This window comes from Dicentrarchus labrax, unplaced genomic scaffold (genome assembly GCF_905237075.1).
Source record: "Dicentrarchus labrax unplaced genomic scaffold, dlabrax2021, whole genome shotgun sequence".
NCBI classification, from domain to species: Eukaryota; Metazoa; Chordata; class Actinopteri; family Moronidae; genus Dicentrarchus; species Dicentrarchus labrax.
The window spans coordinates 24,608,456-24,629,268 of record NW_026136722.1 but is presented as its reverse complement, the minus strand read 5'-3'; the positions used below and the strand labels follow the sequence as shown (position 1 = coordinate 24,629,268).

Here is a 20,813-nt window from a genome sequence, read left to right as displayed (position 1 = left end):
AGAGAGAGAAGATAGATAGATAGATAGATAGATAGATAGATAGATAGATAGATAGATAGATAGATAGATAGATAGATAGATTGGACTAAATCCCGTTGAAAATTAGTAGTGGCAACAACACAGCTTGAAAATAAACACAAAAAGAGGCAGGCCAGCATACCAACATATAGCAGTAAGCTAACAAGTCGTTATCCAGACCCATAGAATATATGGCGGGAACGTTAGTGTTACTTTTAGTTGCCACTTTTTCGTGTTAAAGTTCCAGTGTGTAGGATTCAGTGGCAACTATCTGTGTAGTTGCAGAGTTCAACTCACTCGCTTCACCCTTCTATTCCTAGCACGAGGGAGAAACCACTGTGGCCACAACATGGGTTACTGTAGAAACAGGCCGGCTCAAGTCCACAGAAGGCGACCCATGGCAACTGCATTCAAAAGCAGCTCATCTCAGGTAAAGAAAACATAACGATTCTTATATTCAGGTGATTATATGGTAATGAAAACATAGCTAATATTCTATTTCTGCCAATAGAACCTCCTAAATGTTACACACCGGACCTTTAAGGAACTAACTGCTTGTCTCAAGTTCACTCACACAGTGAACAGTATTTGAGTGAACAGGTGAATGAATGATAAGCTGTTCTGCATTGGAGAGTGCAGTTAGCTGCAGAAATGTCAAGTGAACAACAAAGAGTTAGCGGCTCTGCAGCCACAGTTTGTAATGACAACTGGATTTACTGAGGAGAGTCGTTGTTATTACTGCAGAGCAGAATCACATGGACACTGTGTGTGAACTATTTCATTTGGGTATAAACAACTGTAACCATGGTAACTGTGCACAATAAAGAGGCGAGTGGCTGTAACAAAAAAGAAAATGCATTACAGTAATGAGACAGATTAAACCAGACTAAAATGTTTATTTTTTGTCTACTAAGACTAGACGAAAAGCAACGGTAATCAAATGACTAAAATGTAATTACAGGTAAAATATTTTTGTAAAAAGGTTAAGACTAAAACTAAACCAAAATCAGGTGCAATAATTAGCACTGGTACTAATGTGAAACAATATAACACCACATGGTTTGACTAATGAGGTTATAGAAAGAACAGCATAATTCACCTACTGGTATATACTGTACATAATAGTTAATATTGTTTATGTTTATCAATCTGTTCAGCTTTGTTGTCCTTGTCTTTAGCTGTATGTCTACGTCTGAATCATCCTGAAAATTGTTCTTGGAACTGTGTAAGAACACTGAGAGCAACACAAAGTCTAATTCCTTGTATTTGCCAGTAGTTCTGATTCTGCAGCAGCAGCAGTAGTAACTACTGAAACTACTAGTAGTATAATAAATGATTAGTATCAGTGGTAGTAGTATCACTGTTGGGATTTGACAGTATCGTGTCAGTAACTGATGCACTACACAGCAGTGCAGTTCAGTAGGAGTTTTCATACAGAGGGGAAGCAACAGTGTGGCTGCTATTAACACAATCAACCAGTGGGGGGCAGTGCAGCGTGTAAGGTTTTTGGACTGTGTGTGTGTGTGTGTGTGTGTGTGTGTGTGTGTGTGTGTGGTGCTTTGCAATCTCAGATGTCTCCTTGCTTCATAGTAGGTAAATTGTATCCAAACTACATTGCTGCTGACACAGACACGCAAGCTGCTACATTTTGTACAAATCCTGCCACCACTACACCTACTACTACAGATCCAAGTACAGCTTACATTAACAAAACTGGTTACATGTAGTCCTCCTACCACTGCAATAACACAGCAGTAATATGCAATATGTAGTGTAATAATGCTTGTGTGATGTACTTTATGGAGGGAAATGGAGGTTAGCTCAGTTTGACTAACCCCCTAATTGAAAACTGATGGCGGGGGCTAACAGTGACTGGTGCACCACACACACACACGCACGCACACACACAGAGCTGGGATAGTGAGCAGTGTGTGTTTGGCAAGACTCCAAAGAGGTACTGACAGATCTGCTCAGCAAAACCTCCCCTGTTCACAGCCCTGCACACACACACACACACACACACACACACACACACACACACACACACACACACACACACACAAACACTCCTCCTCCTTCTCTTCACACTCTGGGTGACCCTGACATCAGCCCTGCACTCTCTCCATCACTGTGTTGCCATGGCAACGGGCCCCAGGGTATGGCTGTGCAGTAAAGTTTTGTGAAGCGTTGGAGAATGTGGTCGATAATGCTGAACTCCTTCTGTCTGTCTTTCTTTCTTTCTTTCTTTCTTTCTTTCTTTCTTTCGTCTAGCCGTCTCTATACCGTGCTACATGGATTATGATCTGTTTGATAAAAGTATGTGAAAAAACTATATTCATTACAGTGATGTTGTAGATAAAATGTCTTATATACACAAAAGTTAATATGGTTTTTACACCATTTATGTATTAAATAAATGAATGATCATGATTAAGAAAGTTGATGTGAAATCTGATTTTTAAAATCAGATCAGTTCTGCAGGATAGAGTCAGAGTTCTTAGGTCACAGCTTGCTTCCCACTGATAGCTTGCAAATCTGTAACCACAATATGAGCTGAGGGTCAGTGTGTGTGTGTGTGTGTGTGTGCGTATGGGCGTGCGTGCGTGCGTGCGTGCGTGCGTGTGTGTGTGTGTGACAGGGAAAAGGAGATAGCCTCTTGAGTCTTCTGAGTGCTGTCACTGAGTAGGAGGCTTAACACCTCACACACACACCACTGCAGTCGTGAACCCAGCCCCCTCCTGCAGTACTCATGAACAACACTAGGGGGCACTCTGTACTGTGTCTGAATTAGAGGCTGGACTTAAATGTGTAATGTTATTGATTTTAATAATTATATAGTGTTGCAATTAAGTGAAATTAGGTGTGTTCTGTTCATAGACAAGTTGACCCTGTTGCAAAATTGTAAAGACATTTGTGGTACAAGTGAGTTGTCTATATAAAAACACACAGAAAATAGGAATATGCACAAATATTCTAGTGAGGTGCTGGCGCGCAGGTCATTTGACTGGCATTTACATTAGCTAGGACAGGTGTTATAATTTGAGGAAATTAACTTGAGGGCAATTCAAGGAAGGCCAAGCAGCAAATTATTGGCCAAAAAAAAGAAAAACAAAGAAATATATATATATATATAAAAACACAGACAAACAAAAATCCTATAAACATCTTATATCCAAATTGGAGAAATGATCCACAACATATGAATCTATATCAACAGAAATATTTATATATATGTGACCATTGCCCTCTGACACAGAAAATTATAGGACAGGGGAGTCCAAACCTTTCAAAACTTAAAATCAAAAGCAAACACCTATGTTATTGTATTGTTAAAATCCATAATAGTTGAGAGCCTGGTTAGTTCAGTGGGTAGAGCTGGCGCCCCATGTACCGAGGCTGAGTCCTTGCTGCAGCGGCCCAGCGCTCGAATCCTACCTGCGGTCCTTTGCTGTGTGTCATCCCCTCTCTCTCTGCCCAAAACCATGATAGAAATGCTTCTGAGTGGTTCTGAGAAGGCTTCCCCTCGCCTTACCAATAAAGAGTCCCAGCCCTCATCACATCTAGCAGTGATGTTCAGCTTATTCTATCTATCCTTAACTCTCTTTTTGTCTTAGCGACATAGACTTTTCCACCAGGACAAGTGATAAAGTTGATGACTAACCACATACAGGAGATGATTCTTGGGATTGGATTTTTTTTCCAGAGATGGGATACTTAAAATAAATGCATTTGTAAGCACTATTGTATTGAGTATATGCATTACATCTGTAATTGCCATCAGGGTTGCAAGAACCCAATCTGTGGAACCAAATTGGAGCATACTAATTTATCATTGAGGTTAGGGTAATAAGAAAATACAACTAAGTACATGTGTGGATAAGAAAAAAAGTCACCAAATGAGAGAGAAGTCAGTTATCCACCAAACCATTTCAACCCTGGAGGCTCTTCCACAAGATATAAATGTGCATAAAAATATAAAGTGATTGAAAGCTGTTCTCAGGTGACCTTCACTAAACTGTAACTAGGTTACGTACCTTAGGAATTATGTTTGTGTCAATGCAGGAAGTGGTGCATCCTTTATGTAGTATGGTGAAAAGTAAAGGTGTGGAGAGTGGAGTTAAAGATGAGTGTGTACCGCACCTGACTTTGTTGCAGGAGATCAGAGTTTGTGTGCTGTCATGGACCTGTAAGGTTCATAAACTGCAACCACAATCTTCCAACAACACTGACCATTTGTTTCTATCAGCAAAATTACAAAAAAAACTACTGGCTGTATTTTATGAAACTTGGTGTAAGGGTGTAGCATGGACCTAGGAACAACCCACAAATCATTTTTCACTTTCATTGTGGTTGCACTTGCAGAATGGACTATTGGCATGAGTCCGTCTATAGTCTGTAATTTTCTTCCCACCAAGTGATGTAAACTGGCCACTAACTATGTTTTCTATTGTACTCTATTACAATATTTTTTCCAGTGTCATCTTAATGAGTCCCCAAAGAGAGACAGGGTGTCCATGGGGGTCTTAAAAAGTAAAAAATTCCTGAATTTTTTTCAGTCTTAATTTAAATGTGTTTGGGAAAATATTATTGATCATGCTGTAAGAACTACAACACTGACATGGAACCAACAGTGATTTTCCTTCCTATCCATCATCCTTTTTTTGCCAGTACGAAGTCGTGAATAGTCTTTTAACCTGTTGAAAAATGAAGAGCGAGAGATCAAGAAATGAATTATCTACATGTGGGCGTGTGTATATGGACAGAAGTAACTCTCATGTCATGGACTGTAACTCTGTATAATTCTCTGCTTTATCAGTGAAGTGCATAAACCCTGAACTGATAGTCTCTGTTGCCAGACTGAGTGGGTTTCCCACCCAGCTGGGCTGCTTTTTATTTGGTTTGGGTGGCTTTTGATAATTTGAACTACTTAAGACAAAAGATGCATCCGAAGAGCCAAAACATTTACTCTTTGTTTGGATGCAGGCTCAATCAGGCTCACAATTATAAACTATCTATCTATCTATCTATCTATCTATCTATCTATCTATCTATCTATCTATCTATCTATCCTTGCAATTTGCCTCACTCCGTGTCTGCATCTGCCTGGTTGCCATGGTTACGGTGTCGGCCGGGGTCGGGACCTGACGGGATCCGACTGTAAATGAGGGGTCGGGGGCCTTGATGGGAGTGGGTGATGGGTTCTCAGTTGCTACGGCAACAGTGGATTCAGTGCCATCCCTCCTCACTGTCTTCATTGAAATCGTCATCTCCTCTTTTGTTCTTCCACCCTCTCCGTCTTTAACGAAGGGAGGAATGAAGGAAGACGTCACTGTTTAATACTTGTATTACTGCAGAGAGGAAGGTTGTTGTATTACTAGACTTAATATTTATATCTCAACAGCTGATTGAGTCTACCATGTTAGTAATCCAGACAGTAGCAGTTTGTGTACATCCTCCCTAAGCTCACAATTACACAGTGAGGAAACACTGGCTGATTGATGAGCTGATTGATTGATTGATTAGGATGTAGATGATCAGGTGGGTCCATGACAGTAGTGGAGGTCAGTACTGCTGCTGACAATATATATGTAAAACCACATTAACACACAGCTCCTATTGTTCTTATTTTCCTTTTCATTGATCCAGTCGCAGGCATTAAGATTAACTATATAGAAACAGCCAATCTACTCGCTGATGGTCTTGTTTCTTTATGTAGGTCCTACAGAGGCATTATTAAACTGAGACTGTTTTATAACCAGTTAAAAATACTTTTAGTACATTTAAGGTTAGGGAAAGATGGTGGAATTGGTTTTAATACTGAAAAAGTCAACAGTGACATATGAGACACAGCCTAACCACATGCAGGAATCAGGATGCAAAGGCAGGTTTCTGGTGGCGATCCAACAGAGCCGTTCATGCATCCAATCAAATATCAGATATGATTCTCCTATTACCCAAATCAAGATATTTTGTTCCACATAAACACTTACTCAAACCCTGGGTAAAAATTAGTATGAAACTGGGGTGCTTGTCATTCCAGGAAAAGTACAGGTGTCACTAAATAACATTAATGATGGCTCATTTCCATTTACGTCTCAGTAAGCCTTGACAATGACCTGCATCCATAATACCTACCTGGAGCTGACATATGGAATGCAGCTATCATTAATGTAATTAATTACACCTACGCTGTTGCTGTTATGACATGTCAAAAGCTCCATTGTGAAGAGAGTCTGAAGTCTGAGAGAGGTTGTGAGATAAGGAGTGACTCCCTTGGAAACACAATCTTGGACATTGTGGTAGAATGACTGGTCAGTTTTGTAAAACCTGTCAACTGCGTGTCTGTGAGTGACATCACTTTGAGGCAGTGTCAGCTCATCTCACCATTGATCCAGACTAAAATAATCATCCACAGCACTATAACACACACACACACACACACACGCACACACACGCACACACACACACATGCACACACACATTAGCATGTAAATTAAGCTCCATTCAAGCGCGATCCACCAGCCTTCCTCTTTCATTTGACCACACATCAATCCACAGGTCCACACACAGAGCGAGAGTGAGAGAGAGAGAGAGAGAGAGAGAGAGAGAGAGAGAGAGAGAGAGAGAGAGAAACAAACGTGATGGCCTCTCAGGCTCAGTGTTAATTGTGTGTGTGAATGTATTAACATTAGATCATCTTTCCACATTTTCTCGCTCTACTCTTCCTTATCCCCTCACTTCTCCCTCCTCTCTCCTCCCTCCCACTGCAAGAGGGAGAGAGATAGATTGTTTGTATTTTTAAGCAAAGCATAGTATGTTCACAAAATCTTCAGTTACAGTGCAGAATATCCCAATGAGTTAGATTTTTTGAAGAGCCTGTATGAGACATTTTACCTATATATACTCACAGTATGACGGTCAGCACGCAAGCAGTTTAAGGAAGCAGACAGAAGTACCACCACAGAAGCTAAGCAATGTATGGATGGGAGCAGAAAAACGTATTTTAGTCACACAAAAAATCAATATCACTTTAAGTGTACGCTCTATTTAGAATACCTTCAACTCATTTACTTGCTATCAGACAGCTCTTTCAGCTCTCTTTAAAATCCCCAGACTCTATTGCCAAAAACAGTAATTCTGCCTCACTTAAGAGGGATGTTGCTGGTCCACCGCTGCCTCATCCGGTTAGTTGGTTTGTGTTATTGTGTGATTTTGGTCTTCTAAAAGATTAATGTAAATCCAAACTAACATGTTAACTAAATAGTCAAGGCACGGGTAGATAAGCAACACCTGGTCTAGTTTATTTTAAGAACTCTGGAGTTACTAATATACTGTTTTTGTCAAAGCAGTCTGGTGGCTTTGAAGAGAATGATATAACTATAGTTTATATAGTTTCAGACCAGTCAGCTCAATGCGTAAGGGAGCTGAGCCAGGTATGTCCCAAAGGCCTACTCACTCTACTGCAAATGGCAAGATCATAGGTGATGATGGTTTTGGTTGGAGGGAAGCTGTAGTTTTCAGATGTACAGATACGGGGCTGTGGTCCAGGAGAAAAGAAGATAATTGTGGTGGAACTAACAATGCCATGGGAACAGGGCTGACAAGAAGCACATGAGAGGAAAGACTGAAAACATTAACCTCCAGTGCAGGAATACAGAGATAAAGAATGGCAAGCATGGCTGTTCTTTGCACAGGCTGGTATAGCTTACCCGGCAGCATCGGTTTTGCAGTTTCGGACAGCTCTGGGGATTACCAGAGGGACACTGAGGGAGCAAGCAAAAAGAGCCTTTTGATGGATTTTGAGTTGGCAACACAAGAACAACACTACAACCGTGTGGTGTCCAGCATTTAAAGGTGGAGCTGAACTTTTTTCAGACTCAGTGTCTTTTATGCAAGGAATCATCCAAATAGCTGTTTATTTTAGAACGTTACTAAGATTGCTGGATGAAGCCCACCAATTTAGGCGAAAGGAGCTGATCTGACCAACACTTTAATCAAGACCATATTGAGGCCTTAAAAGCTCCAATTTAGAGGTCTTCACAAGTCCATGCGGTTCTGACCACCCGGTTCAAATTAAACTCTAATGGTCAGGTAGGGTCTTGTTTTACTACCACGGGTCTCTTTGTCATAAGTGATCCAAATAGATGTGTGTGCTCAGTATCAGCTCTGATCATGAGGTATGTCATAGTCACTGTGGGAAGAAATATTTTATGAAATCTGCCTATGAAAAAGATTTATTTGAGTTATTTAGTTAATTTTTTTTTGTAGCACGTCATACTGCTGGTGTCCTCTCTTGATCAGGGTTTGCTGAGGTTCACTGTTCAGGCATTTCTGATCAGTCTAACTTTAACTTGAACTCTAATCTACTCTAATTTGTTGGTCAGGTCTCTCGACGTTTTGGACCTGTGAAGCCTCTACAGTTACCTCATCAGGTAACTGGTTCATTCAGTGTATGCTACAAACTAGAAATGAAAAAGTATCCCATTGTATCCCTTTTTTCCACAGGAACTGCAGCTCCAGGTCTTCCGGCAACACTAACAACCTGCTACGTACCCTTTACTGGTGGTCAGCAGTCTAGCTTTAATGGTCATTGAGGTTATCAATGGTTGAATGTGTGCTCAGTATCCTGTATCATACAAAGAGTGTGAAAGTAGAGTCACAGGCGGTCAGCAGTTAAATTAACTGTCACTTTAGATTATTCAGCAGGACTGACTGCTGCACACCTCCTCCTGCTCCTCCCTGACCTCTTCCCCGACTACCTCCTCTCTGATATGCTCCTCTTCCAGCCTCTCCTCCTCTTTCTCCTCTTGTTGTTTGTCCTCCTCTTTTACCCCCTGTATTAACTAATTTTCCCTGACTTCCTCCTCTCTCAAAGTAACTTTTCTTATCCTACACCCTGGTCTCCTCCTCCTCTCTTCTTTAAACTGTTCCTGTCTTAAATTCTCTTCCTCACCTCTATCTTCTCCTCTTCCTCCTTACTGTCCTCCTCCTTCTCTTCTCCTTCATGTCTGACCTACACATCCTTCTCATAAACTTCCTCCTCTCTCTTTTTCTATCTAAACCTCTCCTTTGTTCTCATTTGCTCTTCTCTTTTCTCCCTTAATTTCCTCGTTAACCTGTGTGTGTGTGTGTGTGTGTGTGTGTGTGTGTGCGCATTTGTGTGTGTGTGTGTGCGCATTTGTGTGTGTGTGTGTGTGTGATTGACATGGGAACTCTGCTATAAAGACCTTCACTGCAAATGAGATTCTCTCCCCTATTGGCATTTAATTATCCGCAGCAACACACACACACACACACACACACACACACACACACACACACACACACACACAAACATAAAACTATCTATAAAAGACTGAGTTTCCACAGTGATTCTTTCTGTTTCTTCATTCACTCTTATAAAACTGTCGCACACACACACACACACACACACACACACACACACACACACACACACACACACACAGCATGAGAGAGAGAGAGAAAGAGAGAGAGAGAGAGAGAACATGAGAGATGCCGACTGCCTGACAGATGTTCCCTCTGTGTACACTTTCTGGAGTACACACATCTGTCCTTTCCAAGAGAGCTGTTCTGTTGGTGTGTGTGTGTGTGTGTGTGTGTGTGTGTGTGTGTGTGTGTGACAGAGGGGAAGGCAGATGAGACTGGACTGACCACCTGCTCACTGATGGAGCTGAAGACATAGATGTTTCCTAAACCTGAAAACCTCATTCACATTGCTGCTTTAGAAAGACTGTCACACACACACGCACACACACCCACACACACACACACACACACACACACACACACACACACACACACACACACACACACACACACAGAGAGAGTCGTCACACTGTGGGGGTGTCCCTGCTTGTCTGTGTGTGTCCCTTCACCTGTCAATATGAAGGTTATTGATGGGACAGCGCCGCAATAGACCTAAGGGACAGAGAGACTCCTCCCCTTCTTCACACACACACTCAGGCACGCGAACACACACACACAGACAGAATGACGTCATCTCCCAGGCCCCCTGAAGTATACCTACTGCTGACATTTGGTTTCATTGCCCCAAAACTTGTATTGGTGCAGCATTTGAAATGTGGTGGGAGCTTCAGGCTGAAATATTAGTTAATGACAGTAAATATTAGCAGTTGAAGCTGAACTAAAGTGCTGAGTGAAGTAGCCAGAAAACCTACTTTTTAGGTTATAGCTACAATATGAACCCTGTGTCTTTCTGCATGCCTTTGATTGCTATGTTTGATTTCTGCTGCAGACCTGAAGTCAGGGGACCCCAGGTCACTTCCTATGTTGTTATAAGAATTTTATTTAACAATTCAGTTTTGCACTCAGCACTTTAAGAATAATTAATGTACTGTGAAAGAAATAGCTTAATATTGCAGGTTAGGTGTGAAAGAAATACTAACCTATGAAAAAAGGTCAACCTGGTAAAATGGAGGTGATGTTGGCCTGTTTGACAAGATAATGTTAGTCCAGTACTATGCAGTAGTTAGTTAGTTCATGAGTTATATTTCTGTGTAACGCTACACTAGACACCACTATTTATAAAACATCAAACGATAATACATGCAGCTTCCAGGAATACAAAAACAAAAGAAAAAAAAGTCCTATGGACTGTATCACAAATTATGTCTGCATGTAAAAGTGAAAACATGAACTTGTCTTGTGTTGTCAGTGTCAGGGTATGATTGTGGTACATTTTCTGATCTCATACATACAAATATAAAGTACAAACATTTTAAAGACAATATTATATATGGTATATATAGTATTTTTGAGACATTAACGGTAAAGTGACTACAGTGACAGACGCAATATCACCATATACAACAATTTAATTTTGAATGGCACATTTAATGTTAGCATTAACTTGGATCCTATCCTATACTCTACTATTTTTTTTTACTCGCAGCTAGTGTTAGTTACAATTGTCTTCCGAAGAAACTTTACTCAAACATTACCAAGTCCAGCTGTCTGAGGTGGTCTGAGACTGGTTCCAGTTGGAGTATACAGTATACTCCCAGATATGGTGTGCAGGTTATGTCGCACATATCATTATTGCATCTTTAGTAAGAAGATAGAAGAGATACAATGACTCTGATGGACATTTAAGCCACACAATATTTGATAATAATTCTTCACATGCATATAGTAATATGGTCGCACTCCATTTTACTTGTGCCTATAAATAGTTGTTTTCCTTTTCTACGTAAAAATAGGCATCAACATAGATTCCTGGCAAAGGACGTAAACAGAGAAGCCAATCACATTGAGACTGAAAACAAGACAAAAAACAAAACAGGACTACATGTCTAAATTCTAACACAAACATGCTAACATGTTCACAAGTTCAAAATGACAATGCTAACATGCATATGTATAGCAGGTATGTTTGCAATGTGCAGCATCTCAGTTTAGCCTGTTGGCATGTTAGAATTTGCTAACTAGTAGTAAACTCAAAGAACAGCTGAGGCTGATGGGAATGTAAATTTCAGGAATTTGGTCATAAATGTAAAGAACAAATTAGAAGTTTGATTAACAGGAATAGGAAACATGAATGTCTGCCAATAAATGTCATGGCTACTACTCTAGCCTCTGCTCCTAGAATGTTTTTTATTCACTGCTAATTAGTACAGATTATACGTTTTGCCACCATGTCTCCTGTTAAATCCAGCACCTGTTGAAGAGTTTTTTGGATGTGCATTTTTTCCACATTGTACCAACAGTCCATCCCATTGTGGAGGCATTACCACAAATGTCAACCTGCTGATGGCTCAAGATGAAAAGTCAGGAGATCAATTTATTCTCTAGTGACCGTGAATTTCTCAATAAAAGTTCATGTCATCCCTGGAGCCACGCTACCAGCTTGGCTAAAGAACTATGCAAATGGCCTTATCTGCCCAGCAGCCCTGCCAATCTTCACATACTTACAGACAAAAGCTGGCATCATGTTAAAATCTTTGGTCGTCAGACAAAAACAGCAGTCCCAGATTACGCTGTGAGACAGGTCCAACGACAGCTGATTTAGAGCTTTGGCAACCACAGACAGTCTGTGTCCAAATACTGACAGTGTGATAAATTTAGGACAGCTGCTATGACCCGAACCTATAAACCAACCAATTGGAATATGGCATGAAATAATAGAACACGCTCTCCAAAGTGCCATTGTATATTACCAAGTATTAACTGCTCAGTCTGATACACTTCAGATTGTATATCTGACACAGATTGAGACTAAAAATGTCATGTATTTTTTTCACATATTGTCACTTCAAAGTCAAACTACTTCCTGTATCCACTTGTGTTTTATTCATGTAATTCTTTCCTGATGGGGAAACACAAACTTCTCTCACTGTTTTCACACAGTTTGCTTTTTGCATCTTAGGGTGTCATGATTGGTGAAAAATACTTTTTGACACTCTGTCTCTCTCTCTCTCTGGTCCAGGTGGTGTTCATCTCTTTGTGCCAGACAGTCTTGTCTCTCCCAGCAGGCAGCATCTGGTTTGTAACTCACACACACACTTACTGTACACGCCACATGCAGACGCGTACTCTGATACTCAGGGTTGTGCGTGTTGATCATACTTTCATCTATTCACACACACACACACACACACACACACACACACACACACACACACACAAACTGTGTCTCTCCATGTTGCTCTGTCTACTCTGTGTCTTTCATTGTCTCTCGCGATCTCTCACACAAACACACACACATACACACACACACAAAGGCTTTAATCAAGTCAAAAGCTTCCAGCTGACTGGTACACAGGAAGTCAGATGAATTCACACACTCATCCGTCTTCCACACTGCTCACACATCACACACACACACACACACACACACACACACACACACTGCTGTCACACACACCCCATACACACTGAGTCATGTTTCTTTCACACACAGACACTTGCACTGTTTCTACATGCTGCTGGTAGAACATGTGCCAAAGCATCTGCCTTTCTCTTTGTGTACAAGCCAATAACCTGAAACCAGGAAGTTACGCTCCTGACTGCTCATTGGTCAGCAGAGTGGAATCCGTTCATCAACGCCAAACTGCTGAACCAAAATGGAGCTCATCGTTAAGGTGTTTTTTTTTTTTTTTTTTTTTCAGTATAGAGTTTAGTTTAGGTACTTTCTCATATTTTGAGTAGTTCAATTTGCCAAGACAGCTGGAATCTAACACTGCCAGAGTTCACTGTGAACCTTCAGTTTCATGTGGAGCACAGTGGCAGCGGTGGAGCCTGATAATGTTCATGGGGGGGGGGGTTCAGGTTTTTCTGTATGACATGGCACTGTGCATTGGTCAGATTATGATGTTTGCTTATGACCAATATCTAAAATCTATCCAGTGTCCATGAACAAAGTCATTATATTTATTTATTTATTATCATCAGCAGCAGCTTTCACTACTTTTGTAGCTTTGACCTGAATTTCTGCTGTTTGGCGTTTGGTTCCTGTTTCTGTTCTTACTTTGATGAACAACTGATTTTAGCATCACTGTTTATGACGCAGTCAGACCCAAGCTCACTTCCCATTCCTTTCTATGTGAAACAAAACTCGACAAAACTTAGCAGCAGGATGTGTTTGATCCCCCCTTAGAGCACAGCAGTGTTTGAGGTGAACGCAGAGTGGGTTGTGGAGGGCCAGTACAATGCACAAACATCCCCAGTGGAGCTGTGGCAGTTGAAAAATGGTTCAGCACAAGAAAAGAATGTCCTGAAATATGGTGCTATGTGGGGGGGCCAGACTTTAGCCTATGATGCCCCTGGCTCCACTTCCACAGAGGATTAATCCTGTTATCCACTGCTGATAGAAAGGATTAAATTATGACTGGAGCATCCAGGTTCAAGGCAACCAAATGGTCAAAACAACGAGGTTTTGGAGATTACTGACACTTCCATGTATGACTTCTTTAGATTACAAGTTCTCTCCTGGCATTAGTGAGCACAATGAGAGCATAATAACCAGGCCTCAGAGTGGGACGGTAGGCTCTGAGACAGAACTCATATAAGGGGGTGTAATGTAAATGAAGCATTCTGGTGGTATGAAAACAGAGCGGAAAGATACCTATGAGGCTTTTTTTAAATTAAAGCTGTTGTGGGTACCCCACAAAATATATTAAAAAGAAAAAACATGCCAGACAACCTCTGAATCCCATCCACCTTGTTGAACAGACATAAATAGAATTCAACCTCATTATGTTCTTTTTCTCAGTCCGTTGGCCTTTCAGGTGAGGAGGGTGAAGACTAAACATTTAGATGTAGTGGTATCCCAGGTCTGTAGAACCCAGACATTTCATTGTGGTCAACTTCGATTTAGTTTAGTTCAGTATGGGTTAGTTAACCCCTGCTTGTTTGCCAGCCCGTGTACACTACTGCTGTAGTCTCCAGTCAAAATGTCGTAGGTACAGGTTTCATTTTCACATAAAAAATCAACAGTACACATGGGAGTGAGTTCCTGTTAATCAAACTGTTGACATTTTGCACTGACAGTCATGAGGAGAAAAGTAATTAAAATAGTAAAATGCAGAGTGAGCAAAAACCAACAGGAACAGGAGAAAAACTTTTTGAGTTTTGAGCTTTGAGGTTGTTTGTGAAGATATGTTATTATATGTGCATAGAATTTGTTTTCATTTCTAGACACAAGAAATTGAACCCTTGACCCCAACAGCGTTTGTGTCACATATGAGGTTTCATCTATCATCTAGCTAATTTTTCAGTTTGGGCATCTGCAGAAATCTCTGTAACTTTCATAATTGTTAAACCATCTATCTCCTGAAAAACAACTGACATTGAATCCCAGTGTTCTTCACCTCCGGCTAACAAACAGAATGGACTCTGTGTTTGGGGTGAGCAGGGTTGTCAGTTTGACCGTATGGCACTGTGTGGGAGTACAACAGCCTGCTGTGTGTGTGTGTGTGTGTGTGTGTGTGTGTGTGTGTGTGTGTGTGTGTGTGTGTGTGTGTGAGTGTGAGCCTCAGGCAGACAGCAGGAATGTGTCAGCCCGGTGATGAATGAAGCAGAGGCCGCAGAGCCCTGTGGACGAGCTGCACCGTGGGGCTCACCTGCACCGCGGGGCTCACCTGCCTCAGGGCAAATTCAAACTCCTGCATGAGGTTCGCGTCCTATCGCCTGGGTTTCTTGGCTTTAACGAGGAGGACGGATGCTGCAGCGCTACAGAAGGCTAATGTTTCCTCTGGCATCCAGCATGCAGTGCTGAATGGATCACTGTGAGAAGCAGCAGGCTAATGTTGGCTCATATTTGTCTGTGTTATTTTGCTCTAGCAGCCGCTGCGTAGCTATTCATCCTTCATGTCTGAATCTATGAGCTGAAACATGGCTGCCCACCTTTCAACACTTCAGTCTTTTTTTAGGAAGTCAATGTACTATACCAACTGTCTGATCAATTAAACAAACTGGCTAAGATTCCCTAACAACAAACCTGTAAAAGAGGAACATCCCCAAATAAAGAAATTACTTCTTTAAAAGCATTTCCCATGTTCCATCTCGGTTACCTTGAGCAATAATTATGTATGTATTGTATGTAATCAGGCAGTTAAAGTAAATAAGTAAGTAAGTAAAGCTTTATTTATATAGCACCTTTTTGACACAGAGATCCAACGTGCTTTCCAAACAACAAATAAATAAAACATTACACACACAAACACAAACCTAGAGAGCATGTAAAAACAAACAAAGGAAGATAAAACAAGAGGGAAGGATAAATTAAAAGAGACACGACAGAAGAGAAAACAAACAAGGAGATCTATAAAAAGGATTGCCTGTAGAGGAGGGTTTTGAGCAGCCGCTTAAAACTGCTCACAGATTCAGTGAATCTAAGTGATTGGGGAAGACTATTCCACAATGTTGGGGCTAGAACAGCAAAGGCACGGTCACCTTTAGATTTACAGGTAGATCGTGGAACGGATAAAAGGCCAAGATTTGAGGAGCGGAGTGGCCAAGGAGTGGAATGAGGAACAAGGAAATCTGAAATGTAACTCGGGGCAAGGTCATGAAGTGCCTTATATGTAATCAGTAAGATCTTATAGTTGATTCTGAATTTTACAGGAACAATGAAGGGATGCAAGGACAGGAGTAATGTGGGACCGACGGCTGGTTCTGGTTAAAAGTCTGGCGGCTGCATTTTGTATAACTGTAAACGATTTAAAGGGACATTGTGTAGTGTTTTATTTTTATTAGCTAAAATCAATGTCTTCATTCATAAATGTGTCCTCATTGGTGTAAAATTACCTCTGCCAATGATCTGACTTATCCTCGTAAGCGAAGAATTTCTTATCTGTATATACATTGGACAGGCAAGTCCATGGAGGCTTCCATGTCGTTCCGCCATTTTGAAAAACTATAATCGCCGAGAGGGACATAACGCACTAGTCTACCTGTCTAGCACTTTAGTTAATAATGGAGGATCATACTTATGCCGAGCCACAGGAGAAGGAATCCTCGTCGCCAAAAAAGCGAAAAAGGGAATTAAAAAGGAAACGTGGCCGTCAAATTCAAAAAACGAGGGTAAACATCGGGGTAGCTTTTCTCTTGAAGGAGAAAGACTTTCATGGGACGCTGAAGTTGCCTGCTTTCTCCTCAACAGGTAGGCTTCTTGGTACATAACGGCTACCGTAGTTGCAATACGCATTTGAAAACGCGAGGCACTAGAGAGCACTATTCGTTTGAATGCAAAATATAATTTCACCGCTAGATGGGAGAAATTCCTACACAATGTCCCTTTAAGGAAGCCTGACTGAGGCATGTGTAGAGGGAGTTACAGTAATCTAGACGGGAGAAAATGAAGGTGTGAGTCAATTGTTCCAGATCACTGGAGGACAGGAATCTTTAGATTTTTGCTATATTTCGTAGCTGCAGGAAACAGGACTGCACAAGTTTTGTGACATGAAGGTCAAATGTCATATGCTGGTTGAAGATGATACCCAGATTCTTAGCAGTGGGTTTGATATTAGTACGTTGTGGTCCAATAAATTGATCAACTGCAGTGACAAATTTATCGGGGCCAAATAAAATGATTTCAGTTTTATCCGGATTTAGGTGGAGAAAATTAAGAGACATCTAGTCTTTGGTGGCAGTTAACACTCATGGAGGGAGGACAGTTGATTCAGGTTATTGGGTTTCGCAGAAAAGTAGATGTGTATCATCCGCATAACAGTGGTATGACATGTCATTGAAGCGGCTGAACAAATGACCCAGAGGAAGTATGTACAGGGAGAACAGAACTGGACCAAGAACCGACCCCTGAGGGACACCATACAGCAGGGGAGCGGAAGAGGAAACATGATTATTAATGCAGACATTAAAGACTCTATTAGTCAAGTAGGAATTAAACCAATTTAAGGCTGTACCAGAAATGCCAACCCAGTTCTATAATCTATCCAGTAAAATGGCATGATCGATGGTATCAAAGGCTGCAGTCAGATCGAGAAGAATAAGGATGGAGCTTTCACCTTTGTCAGCATGCAGCAGGCATTTATTGTTTAGAAGACGATTATTAGATTTACAAACTTAGACAAAAAACACAAAATGCACAATTTAGAAATCTAGTAAACAAAGGAAAAAGGCTGCAGGTGGAACCAAATCAAGTAAACAATCCTTTAATCTTTCATTTTCTATTAACTGAGGATTAGTGGCTAATCGACAGAACAACAAACACCTCTTCTCTTCTCCGTTGTTGTCCAAAAACTATTTTTGGACAACAACACAACACATCAGTGAGTCACACTGTTGCACTGGGCGACATGTTCCTTCATTACCATGAACACACACACTGTAGTTTATCTTGACAATCCCGCATACACCGTCCTGCTGCCCCAAACAGTCACTAGAGGACCAAATGTAGATTAATACGCTGCTGAAAATAGTCCCCAGCAAACTCACTTTTCCGCCTGTTTGAGTAATGTTTCTCTTTCTAAAAAATCAAACTAGAGACATATTTGTGCCCCAGTCTTTAAAGATGTACTTAGGAACCAATGTTCTTGGGACTGAGAGTCATAGACAGAGTCAGGAAGTCAGAACGTACTGAGAGACAGACAAACTCATTGTTGGTTTTTTGGTCTTTTCATGGGATTTCTTGGAAATAAAAGAAATATAGAATTAAACTAGGTTCAGCTGTGTATATTCAGTTTACATTTCATACTTTGGAACACAGTGGGATTACATACAACAAAGTATGTTTAATTTTTTGGCAAAGGACACTGTTGTCAAGGAAATGTAATCAAAATAAATTAAATTTTTGGTGTGTCTATGATCAAATATGTGGTCACTTAAAATAATCCCAAATTGTCCTGTGAATAAACTGTTTATTGACATACAAATATATCTTCACATCTTACACATTCTCCCTCTCGCTCCTCCCTCTCATCTGATTCTCTATCTTGCCACTTTCTTCATTGACACCCCATACACCCCCCCTTCCCCCTCTCATCTTAGATAACCCACATGATGGTGATGACAAGCTGACCTCTCTCTCCCTCTGTCTCTGACTCTGTCTCTCTCCTCCTCCTCCTTCTCCTCCTCCTCCTCCTCCTCCTCTGTTCTCAGATTTCCCACCATGCCGTGCTGCAGACAAGATGCGGCGTCACCTCCGCCTGTCCTCCCCGCAACCTCTAACACCCTGACCCTACCCTACACACACACACACACACACACACACACACACACACACACACACACACCTACAAACACACACACACACTCTGAAGGCCTACACAATGCCAGCCTCCAACTCACTCCACCGTCAGAGAGTTTGTCCCTGGGCTGTGTGTGTGTGTGTGTGTGTGTGTGTGTGTGTGTGTGTGTGTGTGTGTGTGTGTGTGTGTGTGTGTGCGCATCCCTCTTTAGCCTACTAGCCAAATAGTCTGATGAAAAAAGAATGTTACAGAATCTGGAATCTGCTTTTATATTACAAACACACCCTACAAGATAATATTCAGATGCCAATGTCAGATGATGTATGATGAAGAGTTAATAATTACTGTAATAATTCCTCTCGAACATACTGGCTCATCTTCCAAAGTTACAGTCTTTTCATTACAAACTTTATCTTTGCTGAACTGCAGTGGACGGATACTTCCTGGCAGTCAGCCTGTTTTAAAACCTACACACAACTACCAGTTGGTTCTTAATGTGTCTATCATTAGAATATGCACAGAATGAGGACTGTGGATTTAGTTCCCCACCTCATACAGTGTAACCCCACTTCACAGCCAGTAGGAAGAGGGAGAAAGAAAGATTATGGCAGCTTTAACTCTGTCAATGTAACACTGTCATGTGAGTGTGAACCTGCATTTAAAATAGTATTCTTTTTCACATTAACACAATAGCAACCCTGTTTCTGCTCTACACTCACACAAAATATCCATTGCTTTTAATGACATTTCATCTCAAAGCGTTTCTTTTTTTAAACGTAAGGCCTACAGAGTCAGGTTTCATTATCTTCATCAACAGGACTCACAGCAATTTTAACAACATGACATTTTTGTCTTCTCAGTAAACCGGGTGAAATCCATTAACAATGAACTACCATGTAAACAAGTTATGGCATGAATAAAATGTAACATCTTTTTTTACTTACATTTGCAAGATTTTTTTTCGACATACAGTTTTTGTCTTAACCGTTGCAATTAATCATTTGTTTTCATATAATTACTGTATGAATCCTTAAAGGATGTATTTTACTATTTGTTTGGACACTTCTGTTTAAGGATTAATAAAGTTTATCAAGGTTTGTAGATGAACAGTTGAATTAAATCCAACAGTGTTGAGTCTATTTGTCATCCTGTCATGATGTTAGCTCTGTAGAGTCATACATATAAAACTGTCTCTGCTGTCAGCACACTGTAACATGGCTGATAACCTGCATTACACACATAACTCATGGGCAGAAATAAAGACTTGTGGCACTGCTGGACACACACACACTCACACACACACACACACACACACACACACACACACACACACACACACACACACTCTTGGTTATGTGCTGGGTCAGGTGTTGAAGAGAGAAATGTCAAGCATCTCTTGGCCCAACCTCACTGTGACCCCGACAAAGGTCAACAGAGGTCAATGAAACCTGACTCTGAGGAGCTAGGCTATCTCTGTACACACTCACACACAGATGGAGGGTGGTGGTGATAGTGTCAGGACAGGGTGTCAGGTCAACCTGTGAAAGAGGACAGACAGGTTGAGAAAAGCCTGAGTCACATGTTTGGAACTGTTATAGAATAAACACTTTTATATCAGAGCATTTTGTCTTCTTGTGGTTTAAGTGCCGTTTGCATTTTGGTGGCTGTATTGTTTAATTAGACCATATAAGGGATCTTCCTTTTTGGCTTTTTTTTAATCAATAAAAACCAAGTTTTTGAATCCATTTGAATCATTTGGTTTTGACAGCCATCTCAAAGATCCCTGGATGTTCCCAGTATTAGGATAAGTGGTTGCAAGATTGTGAGAAGAGAACAGTGAGCAGGAAAAATGAATGATAAAGGTAAAGTTTGACCACTTTTTACCCTCTACCCCCTCTTTATCTGTCTTTTTCTGTCTCTATTTGGTCAAGTTAATCTCATTCTCAGATTTTTACAATTTCTTTTATTTCTCTGCTGTCTGTTTTGTACACCCCAACAAAATGTTGATACACTTGAGCATCGTGATATTTTGTTTTGATTCTCAAAAACACATCGATTCTTGTGATGAACCCCCAACATCTAGATATCAGTGTAAACTGAGGCCTA

The 20,813-nt window shown here is 40.9% G+C and overlaps 1 long non-coding RNA gene across 1 annotated transcript; it reads left to right on the top strand.

The window, feature by feature from the left end:
• Positions 1-394: 394 nt before the first annotated feature.
• Positions 395-20,364, top strand: LOC127357065 (uncharacterized). Its single transcript, XR_007882130.1, has 4 exons — positions 395-448; positions 8,403-8,450; positions 12,485-12,540; positions 18,619-20,364. It is a non-coding gene; the product is annotated as an uncharacterized LOC127357065 (long non-coding RNA).
• The last annotated feature ends 449 nt before the right edge of the window (positions 20,365-20,813 follow it).